Here is a 6,729-nt window from a genome sequence, read left to right on the forward strand (position 1 = left end):
ATGCCATACCACCTAAACCATATCAATAACCAATTCTCTTATAAAAGAATCTGTTCTTTTGCAAATATACTTAGCATTTGATTTTTTCCTTGAATTGAACAATCTCAAGTCTCAACTTTAGAAGATGTAGCTATAACAATAACTTTGACCATAGGAATAACTTGTAGTTGCACAACTGCTTTTGCACACTTGATAGATAATAGTCTCATAATTCTATCATTGACATGTAAACCAAATATTAATAAATATTCTCAAGTAAAATATAACTCAATAAGAATGATCAGTACCTATGAATACATGATGAATATCTATTCACTATCACTAAAACAGAAATAGAGGAAACTCCACAAATTACAATATATTCTAAGATATAATTTCCTTGTCTTTTTTTGTTTCAAAATATAGTTCAACATAGTATTAAACATCATATTTTTGTTGATCTAGAACTCAAGTTAAAGGAATGTCAGATAAGTTAAATTGTGGCTACCCCTAATCTTTACTTAAAAGATTCCCAATAAGGTCAATATTACCATACATATCAACCCTCAACTACTGACAATAGATATGTCCTCTATTATCCCTTTACTATTTGTGGCATCAAAGAAGAAAAAGTTCTTGAGAGGATCATCTTTTTCCTAATATTGATTTTATAACCTCTTGGGACAACAGGAGTCTTATCCAAGAATTCCTCTTATGATGGCACAAACTAAAGGAAATTCAATTCAACTTTCTATCAATCTTTACAGAAGAAAATTTGGGATCTGAGATTCATAAGCAATATGCCTGGAAGTGTTCCTTCCTAAGCTTCTTAACATTTAGAAGGTCATCAACAAATGTTTCTCTAGAATTTCATCCCTCAAGTGCTTCAAAGCTTTTAATAACTCTCATTGCATAATAAAGCTTTGACATTCTCTTTAGTAGAGATCTCCAGGGGACTACACTAGCTTTCTCAAAACTTGGATAAAGAAATTCACATTCAATAGTCTCTTTATTTTTTTCTTACAGTAGTTGAAATTCTGCAAATTAATAAATATCTCACTTTAGAAGTCACAAAATTCTACACTATAAAATGTAACACACTTTGGAAACTTATGACGTCTTGAATTCACTGATGTTTTTTTGTCAAAAAGAGCAACAACTAACAACAACAACATTAAACTTCTAAAAGATACTAGCATCAAAGATGGGCAGAGCACCTTTAGTGTCAAACTCTCTACTCTAGCTGAAACAATATTCTTGCAGAACTTAACAGTAGTTCCTTTGAGTCTAGTGAGAAATATATGGAATTTACTATGCCTTCTCTGAGAATCAACACCCCAAACTCTAATTTGAGAATCATAGATGATAGTTTCCTGCAACGTAAATTGTTCACCTTCTATTCCCATTTCTAACTTGGGAATAAGTTATCCCGTAACTCTCAAGTTATCTTATGAAATATATTATTTCACCACTAGCATATAAATGATGAAAATATGGTTTTCTTAATACACCAGGTGGTAGTGAATTTGCGATACTAGGCTAGACTTGCCGAGTAATTGCCATAGCACTAATATTAAGCAAATTTTCTCATAAACTGATGCTTTTTTTTCAAAACATTAACTAAATATATTGCTAAAACAATTTAAGTTCCTTTTTATGATGAGTGAAAAATCAAAATAGGAAAGCGATAGTAGATATCATATCTACTAGGACACCATTTGGGTGATCCCTTACTTAAACAACTCGGCCACCCTTATGGGTTATTCGTCTTCAAGGTTTAGTTCTACAACCCAACCCCTCCACCCATGAAGAATGCACACAGTAAGACCAAAGTAATTCAATTGGAAAACTAACTGGGAGGAATCGTATCAATCTTAGGAGTTTTCTTTGAGCACCTCGCGAGAGTAAGTTATATCTAGTTTTAGGGAATAGAGATACTTAAATTTTAATTGAAAGAATTTTCAACATAATGGTACTTTATTTGTTGCCATTTATAGGTATATATGCACATAAAGAGAATCAAAATATATACAAGAAGAGGTTAGAAGAAGAAACAACAACATCAAAGGTCTGAAGTTTACCAATACTGAGCAACCGGCTAAACTATAAGTAGATTTTAAAAAATGGATATAACATAAAGTGCATCATCATCAACACATAGTGTGATATGTAATACTTACAATATTCAACGATATTGTAAAAAGCAAACTAGAAAATTAAAATAAAACAAGATACCTTAAAGAACAAGCAAGACAAACAACTCTTCAACTCACAATAGTCATGATAGTATAAATATATAATATTCATCTAAATTAGAAACATAACAACTCCACTTCAAGGATCAATTCTAAAACATAATTAATATCTAACAGAATATCAACTAGTGAAAAGAAACATAATATAACGACTTTTATCTTCTTTTTTTAAATACTAACCTTGTGAAAGTTGTCTTATAAGCTTGTACAATTTTACTACATGTCAACTACAGTAGGATCTTTTCCTGCACTAGCTAAATCTGAAGAGAAGAATAATAAAATGAGTTAAGTTATAAATAAAAATCATTTAACACACATAAAGATAATACTATTACCTTTTTCAATTTTATCAAGATTATCAAGATCTTCCTCTACACTAACAGGTTGTTTTAATTGTTCACTTCGAAGACAACCTTGAAGACACACTTGAACTTGCACCAATTTAGGAGTCAATGAACTCCTAAATGAATCAATAAGACATCCTCCTATATTAAAAACAGATTTAGATTCAACACTTAAAACTCGAACAGCAAATACATCTTAGCAAGAACAGGAAATCTTGTTGAGTTCATTTTCCACAGAGTAGGATGTTAAATTCTTTAGTAGCATCTTCAGTTTCTTCTCCAAAATATTTATCTAACTATGTTCTAGTATCTAAGCCTCTATTCGCAGCTTTATATTGCTTTAGATCTTGCATGAGAGAATCTAAAGGTCTTGTACCTTGGGTACTTAGTTGACTGCTAGAAATCACCATAGTAGAAGTGCCTAGTAAAGAACAATGTGAAGATACGACAACCACTATCCCTTTTGAAAATATTTTACATATTCACTAAATAGTGAAATCCTGTATTTATTAACTGCTGCTTTTAAAGTTAGAGCTTGATTTTACCCAAACATCTTCATAAGTGCATAGCCAACTGAACCAAGTTTGTCACGGGGATTTAGAACACATGAAATTAAAATTATCTTATTCATTTTTTTAGATCATTCCTTTAATTATCAAATTTTTCTTTCATCTTCCTCACCATATTACTTAAATCGGTATCTTCACTTGCAATCAATTGATTCAAACAAACAGCAACTGGAGAAATTTAAAGAAAATAAATATTAGATAAAACATAAAGTGATAAAGATATTTTCAAAGTAAGAGGATAAAAGATTTCAAGAAACTTTGTAATTCTTTTCACGTGCACCCAATCACTACTCAAAAGTTCACCAGCAATTACTCCAACTTTAATATAAGAATTCTCAAGATAATGTCTCAGGAAAATTTCATGAGAACCATAATTTGTAAATGCATTCTAAAATTGAATAATCCTACTCAACATTAGGTAAGCAGAGTTTTATCTAGTTGGAACATCTAGGTATAAAGATTTTTTGCAACTGAGTTGTTCATTATCACAACTTTCTTGAAGTCTTTTCTACCTTGCAGGAGATTGCCTAACATATCTCACTACATGTCTAACATGTTCAATAGACACAAAAATTTCCTTCAGACCATCCTGGATAACAAAATTCATAATATGCACTATACACCTCACATAGAGGTGATCATTGTTCACTAGATTAGTTCCCATTTTTGTCAAATGGTTAGATAGTTCCTTAACTGTTATATTATTTGAGATTGCATTATCTATAACGACAGTAAATATTTTATTTATTCCCCATTCACTTAAGAACCTACCAATACTATATACCATATCTTCACCTTTATGGCTTATAATAGGACAAAAATTGAGAATTTTATTACACATACTCCATTCATTATCAATCCAATGGGAAGTTATACACATGTAATTAATTCTTTGTATGGAAGTCCAGGTATCGGTGGTTATACAGATTCTTTGTTTGGTTTCCATAAAATACCTCTTTTACTTTTGTTTTTATTTATTATAAAGATTAAAACTGTAACACCCTGCATTTTGGACGAGAACAAAAATCGTCATTTTCTTCATGTAAAGGTTCCACAAGCCATAATTCTAATGCAATTTTAGTGTGTTAATAAATTATGTAGTGTGGAAACCTATTTGATTATGAATTGAGATCATAGAGGTCCCCAAGCTCAAGGACAAGTTGAAAGTTTACCTATCGTTCGAATTTTAGTGAGCGTTGAAACTTAGGTCAACTTCAATCGACTATTACTCTTTGTATATATTTAATTAGAGTTTCTAATATATATCAAATTAAAGGTATTCGAATTATCTTTCCAACGATACCAATTTCTCAAAAATCCAACACTCGAGGAAGAAGTTATGGCTTTTCAAAGTGGAGTATGTCATGCAGCATAAGGTGTGCGACGCACACCCTAACTTATGCCATAAGGTGTGCGATGCACAACCTAATGTGTACGATAAAGAGTGCGCTGCACAACCTATATTATGTGACAAGGTATGCGCTGCATATATTATTACTCAAGTGACTTAAACACTCCATTTTTGGGGCAAAATGGTCCTTTTTCCACCCTTATTTAGCCATAAACACAAAATTCAGTTCCCAAATACCCCAAAATACACATTCATTCATCAAAATTTCTCAAGAACTCTCCTTAGGGTTTCAAAATAAAAACCCAAGTAACTCAAGATTCAACCGTGAATTTTTTAAGCTAATTGGATATTTGGAATTCCCAGAACGTAGGCTTCAAGAAGTACCTATCATCTTCGCATATAGAGGTATGTAGAGTTATCTCAAAAATCTCATAGGCTTAAAAATTCATGTTTTAAAAATGGGGGTTTTAAAATTAAGAATATAATCTTGTTTTAATTGTTTTATGATATTGATTTGGTCTTTAGGCCTATTCCTGAAGTGGTTTGATATATGATATATGTATATGCATATATTCCAAAAAGATGTTAACTTGAGAGCATAAATTATATGAAATCCCTCTCGTTATATGATCTCGTTTCAAATTCTCATATGATGTGAAATGTTTGAAATCATCTTGACAAGTGTGACATGAAATATTTTAAAAATGGTCATAGTTTTGATTTGCAATAAGAGGGTTGTTATGTTGAAATATGATGAATATAATGGTTGCATGAAAGAATGATGTGATATTGATGGCTTGCAATTCGGGTATGACGATACCCTACAGAATAAAATATGTGATTGAATCAAATAGAGTTTGATGCATTAATTTTACATGAGATAGGTAGATGCCCGAAGAAGGCATTTGAGTGTAAGGGCTCATCGCTAGAAAATGTGTTTGCCGACATGGGGATTTGGTACCAGGCTAAGTGATCTTGTGTACTTGAATTTATGTCATTCCCAAATTGGGACTATGGTTAGGAGCCCAGGCTAAGTGATCTTGGGCACTACTATACTTTATTGGGTCGAGACACCCTACTGTGTGATCTTGTATGTCTTCCCCCCACTTATACTCTAATCTCAGCGGCAACTGAGATTTGACAGTTGGTGTAAATGTTATATGCAGTGTATTCCACCTAGCTCAGCTGCATTATATTGTTGTTGAAAGCTATTACATTATGCCCATGTGTTTTAAAATGATTTGATATGAAACTGCTTTATAATGGCTCTCACCTATATTTGGAAAAAATATTATATTTTGTTTTTTATTTCTCTACGTACCAGTACTTTTGTATTGACCCCTTCCCTCCCAAGTTTAGAGGCACAGTTTAGGGGTTCAGATAACCAGTAGTTCTCTTCTGACAGATTTACAAAATCCAGTAGTGAACCTTCTATTTTCGAAAGGCCTGATGTCTGTCAGTTCATTTATCATTTAGTAGTTTTGGGTCTACTGAGGGCCTTGTCCCAGTTTGCAGACAGTCATTTGGTTCAGTCATGTATTAGAGATTTTGCAGACGGTTGTTCAGATGTCGATAGATGTTGTGGGAAATTATTTCCCCTTTATTGATTTCATTTGATTTATGACTATGTTTTCCATAGTGTATCTTCCACATATCTTATTATCATATGAACTATGTGCATGATTACCAGATAGATATAGGTGTTTTGAGCCTTCATGGTTTGGAATATTCATCATAGCTAGGGCCCTGGTTCGGGTCGTGAAAAACTTGGTATCAAAGCATGGTTTATGGTTTCAGGATGTCTGCAAAATTGCGTTGGGTAGATTCTTATTTATAGGTGTGTAGGGCGCTACACTTATAAGCAGGAGGCTACTAGGAGTTTAGGAATGTCTCTCTTTCTTCATGTTCTAGTTCATGCAATAGAGTCAGAATATTTCTTTTTTATACTCTAATTCGTGTTATGGTGTCACCCATACGAAAGTTAAAAAAGTTATCCCAAATTTTTTCCTTACTCTAATGTCCTCAGATATGTCTCATTATTGAGGTGATTCAAGTGCAGAACTTTAGAATCTAAATGGTACGGTCCTTTTTGATTAAACTATATAAGAGTTAAAATTTGTGCAAGGACTTGAGAAGAGTCCTTTAGCACTTCAATGTGTATTGATTCTGATGTAAACATGATCCTGATAGAATCGTGCTTTTCATCTTGAGGTATTAATTGTATTTAGTCC

At 32.4% G+C, this 6,729-nt stretch overlaps 1 pseudogene; it reads right to left on the minus strand.

Annotated features, from left to right (window-relative positions):
- Positions 1-545: 545 nt before the first annotated feature.
- On the minus strand, positions 546-1,385 carry LOC107854157 (annotated as a pseudogene).
- Between the last annotated feature and the right edge of the window lie 5,344 nt (positions 1,386-6,729).

The sequence above is a fragment of the Capsicum annuum genome, chromosome 3 (genome assembly GCF_002878395.1).
Source record: "Capsicum annuum cultivar UCD-10X-F1 chromosome 3, UCD10Xv1.1, whole genome shotgun sequence".
In the NCBI taxonomy this organism is placed as follows: Eukaryota; Viridiplantae; Streptophyta; class Magnoliopsida; order Solanales; family Solanaceae; genus Capsicum; species Capsicum annuum.